This window comes from Ursus maritimus, unplaced genomic scaffold (assembly GCF_017311325.1).
Source record: "Ursus maritimus isolate PB19 unplaced genomic scaffold, ASM1731132v1 scaffold_13, whole genome shotgun sequence".
Taxonomy (NCBI): Eukaryota; Metazoa; Chordata; class Mammalia; order Carnivora; family Ursidae; genus Ursus; species Ursus maritimus.
In genome coordinates, this window is record NW_024423675.1 from 11,516,464 (window position 1) to 11,532,093 (window position 15,630).

The window sequence follows — 15,630 nt, forward strand, 5'->3', positions numbered from 1 at the left end:
CCAGCTGGGAAACTTCGGGAAGAGAGAGGTTTACCTTTTTTTTTTTCCCCAAAAGTCAAGAAGAAATTGAAGGTTTCTGATAGTCACGGGAAGTGGAGTTAGGGTAAGATTCTGTCTTAGGTATAATAATTTCTCTTTTTACTTCAGTTATATAGAAAAAGCAAAGGAAGAACGATAAAGAGGGAAAATACTCGAGAGAATTGTTTCCTTGGAAAGCCGTGAAGAAGGCATTAACAGAAATTATCCCAGCTGGAGTACGTAGCCAGCACACGCAAACTCAGCAATGGCCCCAGACACCCCGTGTAGCCAGAGCGTACTTGATATGCCTCCAGAAGGATCTCAACTATTAACTAGAAATCAAGGAAAGTTGGGTGTAGCCATCAGTGTATCCCAGTGCAAGTCATAGGAGTTCATTCAAAAAGTTTGCTAGTAAGAATTATTTACTTAACAATTAAATGTGCTCTAAGTTTATGTATTTCAAACAAAAAGTGGGGGAAGTATTTGCTTGCTTTGTGATTATTTAAGATGGTTAGGATGAAGATGGAAGCAAAAGACCTTTGTTCCCATTACGTGGAAAATTGTAAAATTACACTTGTCGGTGGGGCTGCAAAGAACAGAGAATGCAAGGAAGGCTTGAATAACTGAATTCCGGAGAGAAATGAATACTGCACAGGTGAGAAAAGGACAGGAGGAGCTCCCACCTGTAGCGTCAGATGACTGATCAGAGAAGGATGGACAGAGAAGTTGTCACGGACTCACAATAAACAAAGCGACTGCAGGGACACTCTAACAGAGTGGGCTACCGGAATGGCTTAGAATCTGGAAGCCATACAGATGCAAACTGCCTGACAATTCTTTTCTTCCCATCCCTACCCAGCCTTGTCCTGAATTATGCAAAGAAATTCAAAGAAGATCGGCCTGGAAATCAGAAAGAAGTCAAGTAGCCTTGCACTTGGATTCTTGGGCCCGGCCAGAGATGCACTCAAATGTCAAGCAAAAATATCTGAAACCGCAGCCCAACTCCCTCCCGCTTAAATACTGACAAGATCTACCCCCAGACGTGGCGCAGGAGTTTGGGGTCGGGCTAATGACAGGTGATCCCAGGTGATCTCCATCTAATGAAGGCTGCAGCCAGGCTCCAGCTAGCTCCACCCTGGGAAAAAGCAGAACCAACTAGCTTCGGCCTAATGGCCAGATGCAGGAAAGTGGTTAGATGTCCTGGGAAATAAGTAAAGCAAAATAGAAAACTTTCCATCAGTCTCCACTGTTATTGATACACCATGTTCAGAATCTAGTACAAACTTAAGAGACTTGAGAATGAATAGGAAAACATGAACTACATTTAAAGGAAACATGTCCAATACAGACAGATCTTAGGAGAAGAAGACTCTAAACAATTATTATCAACACACTGGGGAACGTACAGGAAAAGACGGATATGATGGAGAAAGAAGAGAGTTATCGCAGGAGAACAACACAACTATTTTTAAACACCTATGGAAAGCTCTGGAACTGAAAAATGCATATCTGAAATGTAGAAACAATCATTGGATAGGCTTGGCAGCAGATTGGACATTGCAGAAGAAAAAATCCATGACCTTGAACAGAGATTATTCAAATGGTCAGAAAGAGAAAATGACATAAAGAAAAATAAACAGCACCAGTCATTTCTAGGATATCACACATAAACTTGGAGTCCCCGATGAATCCACATACAGAACATCTGAAAGTGCAGATGGATTTGGGGGGACTGCCTTGCACATATTTTTTGGAACTTCCTGTGAATCTCTAGTAATTTCAAAAGAAAAAGAACAAACAAGGGTCGAAATGAACGTGAAACAAAGACATTTTCAGATAAATGAAAGCCAAAGGAATTCAGCAGCAGGTCCACATTACAAGAAATGCGAAAGAAAGTTCTTCAGGATAAAAGAAAACGGTACCCCAAAGAAACAGGAACCTACACCAAGGGAGAGAGAGGGCCAGGAATAATAAACACATAAACACGTATAAAAGAGTCTTTTTCTCTTTTCTTAATTTCTTTAAAAGACAATTTTTCTGTTACAGGAAAAGCATTAGTAATGTTTATGGGGCTTGTAACATGGGTAGAAGTCAAATGCACAGTCAAATGTAGGATCCCAGGAGCAAAAAAGGGAAGGAGCAAACACTTGCAGTAAAACTGGCGGTCTGGAGGGCAGTGCTGAGTCGGATCAGAAACCTGGCACAGTCCACAGATGGAGCGGAGGGTGACAACGACCGCAACAATCTGGACCTCGTGTGAGGTTCGAACCACAGCATCTGACAAACCTCGACACATTTGCTAACTCTTCCCCCTCTCGGATGGTAGAATAAGCAATGAAAGAAATTACAACGCTGAACTTAATTATGAACCAATAAGGCAACACTGATTCCTGAATTGAAAGTGACAGAAACCTTGGAAGACGGTGACATTGGTGATGATCACAGAAGTGGAGCACACGGGATGGTCAGGATCATGGAGGCTCTTAAGTGTGGGTTTCAGACCAGCAGCAACAGCTTCACCTGGGAACTGTTAGAAATGCAGAATCCAGAGGCCCAGCCGAGGCCTATTAAAATCTGCATTTTCACAAAATCCCAGGTAATCCCTATTCAAGTTCAAGTTTCAGCAGCCTTACTTAGGATGCTTTTGAGAGCGCAGATTCATGAGTTCCCTGGAAGAAGTGTGGGCTCATTCTCTGTGAAGATGAGCCTACAAATCGAGGTGCTTGTTAAACTCCCCAGGTTTACTCTCTATGCACTAGTAATCATTGTGGCAAGACAAGAATTTTTTGAAGTACATTTCTCGAATAAACAAGGATCCTAAAATAGAATAGGTACCAGAATCCTTACAAATTCCCCTCTTATAAATTCATTGTGTGAAAAGTCATTCAGGAAAAAGTGCCTGAAATTATTCGAGGCAGTGTTTCTTAAAGGTACTCAATCCCGGAATACTATCTCTGCTCACCTCCCCACCACAGCAGAAGCTCATGGAATTATCCCATGGAATTTCATTTTCGCATGGACCTCGCTTTGGCCTTAAATGTCATATGCATGGCTTCTGGAAGTTCAGAGAAAAGTCAGGAAGGATCCCATTGCCTTGAGACTTTGAAAGGAAATGTGGTTCAGAATGGAGAATCCCAAAATATACAGAAATCAACAGATGGCACTGCATTTGCCTCAGCACAAAGACAAGGACAGGCTGGCGTGGCTTCTCTTAGAAGCTCAAATCTGAAAGTTGGATCGAGGGCATAGGCCCAAGGGTAAGGAATTTAAAGATAATGTCGTCACTGTGGAGACAGGCTGAGACTTGCAATAATGGTTAAGAGCAACTACTGTTCAGGGATGAGTGTGCCCTCGTAGAAAGAGCACCCCCTTGCCTGGGAGAGATGCGTTCTCCTGTTGCGGCCTCTAGTGCTCCGGGGGGGCCCCCAGCCACCCCCTCTCCCAGGAGAGCCTCACCTTTAAATAAGAGCCTTGAGGTCATTCATCCCTCAGAGCTTCCTGTTCTTGATTCTCAGTGTTACTTCGAATCATCCTCAACCCCAACACATTTTCGTTGTCCTGACTGGACTTCAGTGGGAACCAACACCGAAGGCGCTGGATGCTGACCGTGTCTGGAAACTCTCCCTTGCAGCCCCATCAGCAATCCTCCACCAAAACAAAGAGTTACGTAGCTTGATGGCGCTCTCCTCATTCGACAGACCTCCAGGAAATAATGTCTTTTGTTAGCTGATCCTTTTCTTCCCCCCCGAGAAAGGAAGATGGATTAAAGTTACATTACAGAAAAGGATAGTTTCCAATAGAAGGTTGGAAAAAAAAAAAAACAAAAACCTAGAACTTCTGGAAAATGTGGAAAAGCCTGCGTGGCTATTCCTGAAATTAGAAAATTGTTAGAGTAGTTTCACTTCATGAGGAAACAACAAAATAAAAATGTAAAGAACGAGACCTACTAGTTCTGCTGGTCAGTCATAACCTGTGACACGGTCAATACGTAAGTTCGGCGTATGTGCTTTCAAACGCTCTGAACAGGCCCTGACTTCGCATTTTCAGCCGCACAAAAAACCCGCATAGAAGAGCACAGAAAGGCGTGCGCCCCGTTGTTGCCAAACGGTCTCCATGACGATGGGAAGCACGTCTAGGACACGCCGCAATATCATTTTATTGCCGTGTTAACTAATGAATCGAATTATTATAATAATGACGTGCCTCAATATTTTGGTGGGGGATTCAGGACAGAAACTCAAGACTGTCACAACTGCAAGGAAATGGTTACAAATTAACTGCGTAGGGTTTTAAAGTGGTAGCCGGCAGTCACGCAGCAGCCGCACACACCCTTCTTTGGCTTGGGTTTGTTGGAGATGAGCACGGGTTTTAAAAGGCAGTGCGGCGAGTCAGTGAGACGGTTGTTAACAGCGGAGCGCCTGCTGTCCTACCCTTGATTCGATGCTAATGACTGCACCAAACCTTTCAAGCATTTTAGTTTGTGGCTCTCCTCCCAGAGGTTCGAAGGGACACCAGAAATAATCGAATCCAGTGAATTCACAGATGTTGGTGGACCCACAAGGGGATGTGAAGTTTTTACATTGATAAGCCAAGCAACATTTTCCTTCAAAAGTAACTATTATCTGAAATAATGAATAATAAGTTATTTTGATAATAAAAAAAAGAACAGCCATTTCCAAGAAAAGCCATTTAGCAATGTTCCAGTAACAAATAGATGATGTAGATGTAACCTTATCTTTTTTTTTTTTTTTTAATTTGCCACTGACCAATGGAAACTTCCTCTCAGACAGTCACTGGCTCTCAGACTGGTGTCTGGGAGCCACTGACCTGGTTCAGTGTTTTATTTTAGAAGTGAGGATATGGTGGGGCGCCTGGGTGGCACAGCGGTTGGGCGTCTGCCTTCGGCTCAAGGCGTGATCCTGGCGTTATGGGATCGAGCCCCACATCGGGCTCCTCTGCTGGGAACCTGCTTCTTCCTCTTCCACTCCCCCCGCTGTGTTCCCTCTTTCGCTGGCTGTCTCTGTCAAATAAATAAATAAATAAATAAATAAATAAATAAAAGTGAGGATATGGTTTCATGGGGCTCCCAAAGTTGCATGGCTGGTAAGGGCCAGAGCCAGATCCATCCCCCAGCTTTCCAGCGCCAGGACAACGTTTTCTGACCTCACCAGCTGCCGGAGGGCACTGTGTCGTAAGGCTCTTCGGCTCGGCTGTATAACCTTGGGCTATACACCTCGAACATCCCCAAGCTCCTTGCCCCGCGCCTTCTGCGTTGGAGGACTTCATTAATTTGAGCTCATTGTCTGTCTCCCCATTCTTCTGCACTTGAGACACGATGTCCTATTTAAGTCTATGGGAAGTGTAATGTGGAAGGAGGTCGGGGGCTGGCCGATGACACTTACATTTCCCTTTGCAGCCATCACAAAACCAGACCCCTTGCTCTCTCCCCAGGGCCAGTCGCAGAAAGGGGCTGTGGGTTTGCAGTAAAGAAAACAAACTGGTGGCCAAAAAATTAATTGAAAAGCAAATTAAGTCTTTACTGTCATCTCTGGAAATTCCAAAAACTTCCCAGTCTTCCCACACACAACCCCTTGGTGCCAAGATTGATCCTCATGTTCTTTCCTTTCTCCCAGCAATCCCAAATCCACCCTCCGGTCCAGACACAACAACCTTTCTAGTTCATATTTTTCTTTCACTCTCTTTTTCTGCCCTTCCCCCCTTTAATGAGTAATACTTTCCATCTGCAATACAAACCTCAGTAACCCCCTTTCCTCTTCAATTTCCTCCTCGATCTTTCCTCTGATTTACGTGATCAGGCCAAGACGGGCGTCTCAGAAGCTGGTGGGGAAGGAGTGTGGATAAGCATGCTTTCATGGTTGGTGTCCCTGCCACGTATTTGCTTACCATATATTTATGCTACAAAAATACTTTATATTCCCAGACATCTTTAAACTCTTCATATTTGCAAATATATAGGAAACATTATTGGCATTTTACAGGGTAAGAAACTAAATAAAGAAGGGATATAATTGATTTTCTGAGGTCGTTTAAGTCATTGAAACAAGAAATATATAAAGCAAATAGTTCTTCTATTCCTGACCTAGTCTTTGAAAATGTTTTCCACAGTAATTATTTGTCAACAGTAAGTATTCACCAGATACTTACTACAGTCCAGGCACAGTTCTAGATGCCAGGAAAACAGGGATAAATGAAACAGACCAGATCCCTGCACTCACAGAGACTTTGATTGTAGGTGGGACGGAATATATACGCTGGCAGAGGGGTAGGGAGTAAACAGATAGAGGGATACATTTTCATACAACGAGAAGGGCTATAAAGAAAATGGAACAGAGTAATATCGTGACCAGTAAGAAAGTGGGCGGGCTGGTGGCTCATTAAGTCTCTATGAAGAGGTGAAGATTTGGGGTCAGATCATGCCGGGAGAAGCACAACAGGTATAAAGGTTCGTAAGACCTGGGAGGAAGGGAAATGTTGAGGGGAAAGGGAGCTTAGTGCTCTTGTCAAGCAGAAAAAAAGCCAGTGCTGATGGAGACTAGAGTGAAGTTGGTCGTGAACGTGGTGGGAAAGGTGGTCAGGGTGCAGGTCATGTCGAGACTTATAGGGGTTGGGGGATGGGATTTATTCTAAGTGTAATGGGAAGCCATCGGGAAACTTCCAGCAAGTGAGCAATATGATCTGATTATTTTTCTAAAATCATTCAGCTATGTTGAAAAAAGGATTTAGGGAGGCTGCAGAGAAGGGTATTGCTCTGATTCGAGCAAGACATGCAGATTGCTTGGACAAGAACAGTGGCAGTGGAGATAGGGAAGGGTAGATTCAGGATGTATTTTTAAGAAGAGCAGATAAAGCTTGCTGAGGAGCTGGATGTGGAGTTAAGAAAATGATGATTCCTGGGTATTTTGTCTTGAGCGACTAGTGAATGGATAGTTGGGCCATTTCCTGAGATAGGGAAGAATAGTTCAAAATATAGAGAAGTGGGCAGAATCAGTTTAGGTTTTGCCTGCGTGAAACTTGTAACATATGGTAGACCGGCAGGTAGAGGAGTAAATGGCATCTGTGAGTCTGTCGTGGTTGAGGTCAGCAGGCTGCTTGTCCGCCCGGACACCTTCCTTCCCTTCGTCAGCTATTTCCCGCGCACCCTTCAAGTGTCAGTTCAAATGCACCTCTCTGTGAAGTTAGCAGCTCTCTCCTCTAGGGTTTCTTTTAACACTGACCATGGGGAGAAATGGATGGTTTTGAGAGCAATTTAGGGAAGTAAAGATCTGCAGGCTGGAGTGATTGATATGAAGGTTAGCAGGTGTCAACAGAGACTCCCTGGATTCTGGCTTGTCCAACAGTTTGAATGATCACACCATTCACTGAGCTGTAGAAAACTAGAAGGCAGTGAGGTTCAGGGGGGTGGAGGGAGAACCCTGGGTATCAGTTTTAGAATGTTGAATTTGAGGCAGATATGAGACATACATGTGGAGATGAGGAGAAGGCAGTTGGATATTTGGGGGGGGGGGTCTGCCCAGGAGAAGGGCCACTGCTGAAGGTATGTATTCAGTCATTAATTAGTGTAAGGAGAGGAGAGCCTAGAACAACCATGTTAAGTTTGGTTAGAAGAAGGTAGTTCTGGGGGTGACGGGGTGGCTCAGTCCGTTGAGCATCTGACTCGTGATTTTGGCTCAGGTCATGATCTCATGGGTTGTGATTTTATGGGTCATGGATTGAGCCCCTCTGTGCTCAGCGGGGGAGTCTGCTTGAGATTCTCTCTCCCTCTGCCTCTGCCCCTCCCCCTGCTTGCTCTCTCTATCTCAAATAAATAAATAAATCTTAAAAAAAAGAAGAAGAAGAAAGTAGGTCTGAAGAGGGGATTGGAGAAAGGACATTCAGGGAAAGAAGAGAATTCGGAAAAGGTTCATTGTATCCCAGCAACCAAGCAGAGACAGCTTTGGGGAAAGATCTATCAGTCAACGGTGTGAAAGGCTGCAGAGAAGTAGCTGCCGTCACCCAAACCTATGATTCCGCCCGTAGGTACTGTGCACTGCACACGTGTCAGAACCCACCAGAGCCAATGGTGCGCATCTCTTCTCATCTCCATGCTCAGTGACGTCATGTGTGAAGCTGGAATTGGCCATGGTGGGGGTATTAACACCATGGAAGTCAGCAAATACTACAAATCAGGTCTTCTTCCTCCCTCCACTCTAGTTGTTAAATGTTTAACAGCTATCACCAATTAAGTCTATATATTAGAAATAGCAGGGAGCGTTTTAAATATACCAGTGCCTGTGTCTCATTACTAGATTTTTTTTTTGAGATTTTATTTATTTATTTGAGAGAGAGAGAACATGAGCAGGTGGAGGGCCCGAGGGAGGAGAAGCAGGCTCCCCACTGAGCAGGGACCCCAAAGCGGGGCTCTATCTGAGGACCCTGAGATCATGACCTGAGCCGAAGGCAGATGCCTAACCAACTGAGCCACCCAGGCACCTCTCATTCCTAGATTTTTAATTTATTTGCTCTGGCCGTGCCCTGGACAATTGTATTCCTTAAATGCTCCCTGGGTGTTCGATTATGCAGCCAGGATCAAGAACCATGGATCCCTAAAAAATAAAACAGCCACATGTTTAATGCCCATGGAACATCACCTGATGTCTAAAAAGCAATACGATAAGTTAGTCAAGAAGAAATAGTCTAGGATTCCAGATTCCTTGGATGGTACAAGTCTGAACAAGCGTAGTGTTAAGTCACATTGCTAGGGGTGAAGGGGGGTCAAGGAAGAACAGGGAATAGCCAGTATAGGTCCAAGCAGGATTGTTCAGAATCTTTCCCCAATCTTCTTGCTACAGAATAGAGCCTGAAAAAGAGGCCAACTCACAGAGGAGAGTAGGGCAACCCAGGTGGAAGACAAAGGGAAACTTCCCCCTGTAAATATTGTACCTGAAAGCCAGCTCTACCCCTGGGCTTTATAGGGGTCAATAAATCCTCCTTACATTTTGGGAGTTTCTGCAACTTGCATCTGAAAGAGACCCTTCCAGTCAGATGGGTATGAATTACGATCTCCGTCTTCATCATGTCTTATTATTGAGAAAGGAATCTAATTATGAACAAAAACAATGCCTACCTGCAGCATAGATTGTCAATAATAATTGCAATCCTTGATCTGTAAGGTCAGTAAAATCCCCTAAATATTCAGTATTCTTACCCCTTCTGCTATTGAATCTTGCCTTTTTTTTTTTTTTTTTTTGGTCTGAGGCTGGCAACATTTCCTATTGATTTATAAATAAATATCCGTGACATTTATGTTACCTAATGAGTACAGATGAGTACACATAGGACTCAGACTTTACCCTATGATGAAGTGAAAGGTTTAAAGAAAAGTTAGTCAGAGTTTTTTATTTTGAATAAGTGGGGGAAGCCAACGAATCGAGAAGTCTACCCACTACTAGTGTTCTTACTTTGTCTTTTACAAATTCAAAATATTCCGTACTCCAGGTTTCCTTTAAGTGAATATTTACAGTTTCTTTCAAGAGGAGTGAAGAAGGCAACTTGAAAGATCACATACTGCTTTCAGAACTCAAAGTAATTTTTTTAAAGTGTGTGGAAGGGGAAAGAGCCTCTTAACCAATTAGCCAAGAGGACACATTATACTTCAGGATTAAAATTACCAAGGTATGTGTGAGGATTTTCTACGTCACCAAAGAGATTCTTCAGCTACTGAAATGAGGAAGAGGGCAACAGTTTTGATGGTTCAACAATCAAATGACTAAGATGATGAAGAAGTAGGTAGGACCGATATACCTTCAAGTGGTAGAGATTTTTAATGTGGCAGAAGAAGGGGGTTCAATATCCGGTTTATTTTCCAATTTAAGTGATTCTTGTGGGTAGTATTCTAACATACAGAAGAGGGTTTTCCAACTGAATGCATTGATTTTGTCTTCTTCCACAGGTAGCAAAAGTTTGGCTTGGTTTTATAAAAGCTATCTTAGCATGAAGCAACGTAACACATTACCAGAACCTTCAAACTCCCGCAGATAATTGTTTCAGGGTTTAGAGGAGAGTGACATGGAAAACGATGGTAATACAGGGAAATATAAGACCCTGTTTCTAAAGCTTTATCAGCATTGGGAGTAAGAATATTCTTTTGCTAACCAAAACAAATAAACAAAACAAGACAAAAACCGTACATAAAACAGGTGATTGCCTTGTTATTTTTATAGTCAAAATGTATCTCTTGTCACATCAGCTTGCTGATTTTCTGATATTTTAGGTGCAAAACAGAAAAGTGAAGATCAATGTTTAAATAGCATCTATGCGATACACCGGGTTGACTATTGGACATAAGACGATTCTAAGTTCTCTTTCTCCAACAGGATGGTAAGAACGTGGATTATTTTCTGCCGCTCAAAGAATGGACTAAGAATGGGTTGGGTCCATAGACTTTAATATTCACTTTTGTGGATATTGTGAGAGAATCTTAGGCACTTTGAAGAAAAGAATTGCTTTGCTTTGTATTTTGGTTTTGGGGTTTTGTTTTGTTTTGTTTGTTTGGAGGAAAGTGCGTCTGCCTCAGTCAGGTCATGGTGGATGTTTCTACACTTTTTTTTCTCTACCATTCCCCTAAAGAGAGAATTTTATTTTAATCAATGAATTTAAATTAAATCATTTTAATTAATTAGTTAATTAATTACAATTTAGATTAGATTAAATTTCTCCCTAATGAGAGGGATGGAATTAAAAACTAAGGAACAAGATTTTCTCGAGGAGAGTTGAGTTTAGGAGGGCCACAAACTGTTATAATATGTAAGATTCTTTTCACTCCCTTCCCAGGAACCGACTTTCACCCTCTTTGGGGAAATGAAGGCTCAGATATCCATTCAACTAAAGGAAAAGGAGGACAGTGGGCTCATTGTGAAGACTATAGTGGATCTCCCACAGTCCAATGACAGCAAGTACAGCCAGGCTTCAGAAGAAGTGCCCTCTGGTTCAGACAACAGCTGGCTTCATCATCTCGTACCTGAGCTTTCTCTAGGCTTTTTTTCCTTTCTGCTTCCCTTCCTCTGAATGAGCAGGCACCCAAATGCCTGATGTTCACAAATGATCTGGAATTGGTAGCATACATCTCATTGTTCTCTCTCTTATCGATCTGGTGGCAAGGAGAACTCTATCAACTATCACTATCCCAAAACTGGCTCACCAAGGGCCTCACATAGGGAACTTGCAAAAATACCGATTTCTGTAGATTTTTATTGAGGACAACACTTAACACTGCGAGCTACTCATTCTATGTCTCAATTTTTTCCCCTTAATTTCTCAGTCACTGAATTCTTTCTAAAGAGGCTTTCTTGAAGAGATGATATAAATAATTAAGTAAAGATGCCTTGCCCTGTTGTTCTAGACTGCCAGCAGAACCTTCCTCCATCGGATTTTTAAACAGAAAGAGCATAGATTACTGTGGAGACAGTTCATACCTGGAAAAAAAAAAAAAAACACTGAGGAAAACTTAGAATTCTTTAAGCTCATGGAAGCACACTCTTGAAGTACCATTCACAAGGCACAGGCTGCCATGGTGGTGTGAGAGAGATGGGGGGGCAGAAGAATACGGGGGCCCAATTTGAGAAGGAAGATAAGAACAACTTGGATTGTCCCTTCTTTGAGGGAGCTTTGTAGTGGGGGGGCTGAGGGAATGGTTAAAGGGGGAGTTAGCCAGGGGAAGTTCTCCTGAAATTCTGAAATTGGGGGTGATTCTAAATAAAGAAAGTGGAATCTGCATCTCACCTGGTGTTTGCTCTCAGGCAAAGCCTGCAACATATCTCCTGTTGCCAGAGTGTGAGAAGCACAACAGGAACATGGAACGGCCTCCCGTGAAGGACCTGAGCAAAGACTGTTCCCGATTCTCCCAGAAAGGTAATCTTGTGTTGGAGCATGGCACAGAGATTAGCCAACAGCACAGTTAGCCAGGCTCCACCCCAAAACCATTCCACTGGGGATGCGGAGACCCAACAGAAGTGGACCCTGCTGGGGGAGTCAGGAAGAAGTGGCTCTGCCTTCCCGGGTGTCTAACAGACATCCTGTACGCTACCCAGTGATCCAACATCAGCCTCAGTCCTGCCCACGACTGCCCATGGCAGGCCGCAGCAACTGCACAGAAGCCGATGAGGAAAGTAGGCCACCTCATCTCACCCACCCCTTCTCCACCCAATCTCTACTTTGGGATGGGGGCCCAAGCCCATTGGATCTCTAACAGAGAGGAAACTCAGAAGTTCAGCTCTGAAATTGATAGGAACGGAAACTGTAATACTACTTGTACTGAAATGGAAAGATTTTCTGGACCAGACTAACTCTCCAAAAGATATTAAATTTTAATACAGAAATGTCCAGCTGTAACGGGTTAAATTTTCTGAAAACAAGAAGGAAAGGAAGCAGATAGAAGTTTAGGTTCTGTAAGCAAAACAAAGAGAATTGTATTCTTATACAACCTTATTTATTACTGCCCAGATCATACCTGTTACACTTTCGCATCACTCGCAGCAGTGACCTTCACCGAAGGTACTAAGGCACTGAATTGACTTACAACATAAATCCTTAAAATGTAGGGGTTTTGTACAGAAAATTTTAATGAATCTCAATTCTATTAGCTTTCGTTTCTCAGCGAAACAAAGGTTATGGGAGAGAAATGCTTCTCTCTGCATAGTTTTGGGTTAGAAGGAGAATGAATTAAAAAGAAAAATTGCACCAGGAAAGAATGTTGGTGCGAATGTTACGGGGCCGTGTCTGTGCCCGGACAGAGAAAGGAGCAGGTATGGGGGGAAGCCCGATACTGGCTTGGCGGGGTGCTGAGGCTCAGCACGTCCGCGAGCTGGAGGCAAACACAGAAGATGGAAGGCAAGCTCTAAAATCCACCACCCCAGTGCTTCTCTCTCTCCTTTCCAAACATCACGCTGTTTGTCTTCTGAGGATTCCAAAGAACTGCATTTCCATGTTATTTATTTTTTTTACAGCTACATCCTGTTTTCTCAGTACTGATACAGCATCATCTCATTTCTACATTTCTCCACTTTCAACATTGGGGTTGCTGCCCTTCTCCTGATTAATAACATGCAATGAACATCCTCTGTTTGAAGTTTCATGCACACCCACAAGTATTTCTCTGCAAAAGACACTTAGAAGGATACTTTGTCTCTACAAATCTCTGAGTTTTAAGTTTGGATAAATACTTTCCCCCTTTCTAAAAGCCTTTCCATTTGATACTTGCAGCAACAATGTTTGCGATGGCCCATATCCCCATTCTCAAGTTTGAAATGCTTGATGGAAGAATACGCACTCATATTGAATTGTTTTTAATTTGCTTTTTCCTAATAACAGGAAGTTTGAACCCTTAAGTTTATTTACAGATATTAATATCTAGTAATTACTTTTCGTGTCTTAGCCGCCCAATATAATGTGAATAGTAGTGGTGAATGTGTATAGAACATGTTATTCTCTTAACACAGCTTTTAGCTTTTAAATTATCAAAGTAGTAAATTTCATGAACAAATGTCTTAATGTTGACACATCCTTGCTCAGATATTTCATTAGGATGTGATTAATGGGTGTTTTTCCATTTCATTTCCTCACCATCCAGTAAACTTTCTCAATGTGAAGTTTGTGCCCACATTGTGGGAATTTTTTTCTATGATTTCTATTATGTCTTCACTTCTCCCTGACTCTCTCCTACAACAAAACAAAACAACAACAAAACACAAACAAAAACAATTACATGGATGTAGGACCTTAGGTTTCGATCTGCCACATACCTCCACATAAACTCATTTCTTAAAATATTTTTGTCGCTGATGCCCCTTATGTTCTAAAAGATTTCCTCAACTTTATTTTCCGGATTAGTAAGATATTTTTACCTATGTCCTTTCTATTTATCCCTTCTGTTAATTTTTAAATTCCAGCGATCAAAATTCTAATTTCCAAGAATTCCTCATTTTCTGATTTCTCCTTTTTCTCAACAATGTGTTCTACTTTCACCGATCAATAGTCTTTTGAATTTCATTGAGGATACTAATGAGAACTGATTTAATGTTTTCTTTAGTTCTTCAAATTATCTGTTTCCAACCATTATCCTAGTTCACTTGTTCTTCTCTTTTATACCATTAGTTTTTATCCAATGTCTGGTGATCCTTGGTTGCCCATTGATTCTATGAATGATGAGCAAGGTTGATTGATGCATAGAAGTGGAGTGGGTTTCCTCTTTCTCCTTCATGCCTCTCTCCTACCTGGAAGGAGGAAAAAAGTCTCCAACAGCCTGCCTGCTTTATGCCCACATACTCTAAACCCCTCCTCTCCACCAGTAAAATAAGAAGTATATTACTCATGCAAAGACGTTAATGTCTTTGCCTCCTACCATACATCTGTCACGGAGATTAGCATTCCCTCAAGTCCTATACCCAATTTCGAGGGCTCTTTGGGCGGCATCCTTACTTTCCTTAGAAAACATTCATTAAGCTGGAGCTTGGTGACAAGCCCCTCCACCACCTGTTGTCCAGCGTGAGACAGTGAGAAGGGGGAGCTCAATGTTCTAATACAAAAAAATCCTGATAATTTCCCAGGACCTCTTTCTCCTCTTCCTATTAGTTTATAGGCTGATACTAGCAGATTCAGAAAAATAGAAGTTCAGGGTGGTGTTCTTCCTGGATTACGTTCGACTGTGGTGCTCTCTGTTCTGGCCTGTCCTATATCTTCTATTTTCTATAGTCCAGAAATTTCTTAACTTCTGGCAGAAAATGATACCCTTTCCTGTTACCAGCACTGTGACATGTTTGTCTGTTTTCTGTTATTTTAATGGGTTTTGAGTAAAAAGAGTGGAAAAGCCTATGTCCTCAGTTATTCATGTTGCTTCAGTCCCCTAGGACCCTAAGACCCTCTCCCCAGCTTTCCTTGCCTGAAATGCTGACTCAAAAAGAATCCCCTGAACCCACCAGTCAGTGTGTACATGGTCCTGCAATTTCTTTTTTTAAATATGGTAATTACACAGTGAGATATTCTCTTACCATTTCTCCCCGAACTTTCTCACCTGTCTGAACACAGGCAAGGACCCTGTGGGGAGGCTCGCGAGTCCAAACTGCAGCGTCCTTCCAGCCAATCATGAGACGTGCACATCTGGGAAGGTGCCTTGTCGGATTGCACAATTGTTTCCTCCATCCCGGGCGCTGCAGAAAATAGGTTAATTAACAGGCCGACTTCAGCCTTCCTAAATTTATTATGAATTATATGTTCAGGGGTGTTGGTAAAAGGCCAACACTGGCATCTCTTTAACTAGTAATTATTGTGTTTTATTGTTGTGGACCTATAACGCATTAACAAGCCAGGACTCCGCTTTATTAGAATGCACGTGGCTCCTCCGTTCCATGCATATTTATTATGCGAGAGAATGGGATTCTTCTTCTCTAGCCTTCACTAATTTAAAAGAAGATATCCTCAATGAAACGTATTCAAATATTTTGACATTTTGCTTCACCTCACTTACAGAGCAGAAATTGTTTCTGACAGTTATTATACAGTGCTGGAATCCTGCTGCTTCCGCTGTTGAAGAACAGGTTGAAAAGACACAGCGCTTGCATT

At 42.5% G+C, this 15,630-nt stretch overlaps 1 long non-coding RNA gene across 2 annotated transcripts; it reads right to left on the reverse strand.

The window, feature by feature from the left end:
* Nucleotides 1-4,983: 4,983 nt before the first annotated feature.
* On the reverse strand, nt 4,984-15,220 carry LOC121102224. Of its 2 annotated transcripts, none has more exons than XR_005834273.1 (4): nt 15,083-15,220; nt 5,773-5,856; nt 5,182-5,368; nt 4,984-5,038 (listed from the first exon to the last, which is right to left on the reverse strand). It is a non-coding gene; the product is annotated as an uncharacterized LOC121102224 (long non-coding RNA). The 2 variants fall into 2 exon arrangements; XR_005834272.1 differs by having other exon boundaries at nt 15,060-15,220.
* Nucleotides 15,221-15,630: the final 410 nt, after the last annotated feature.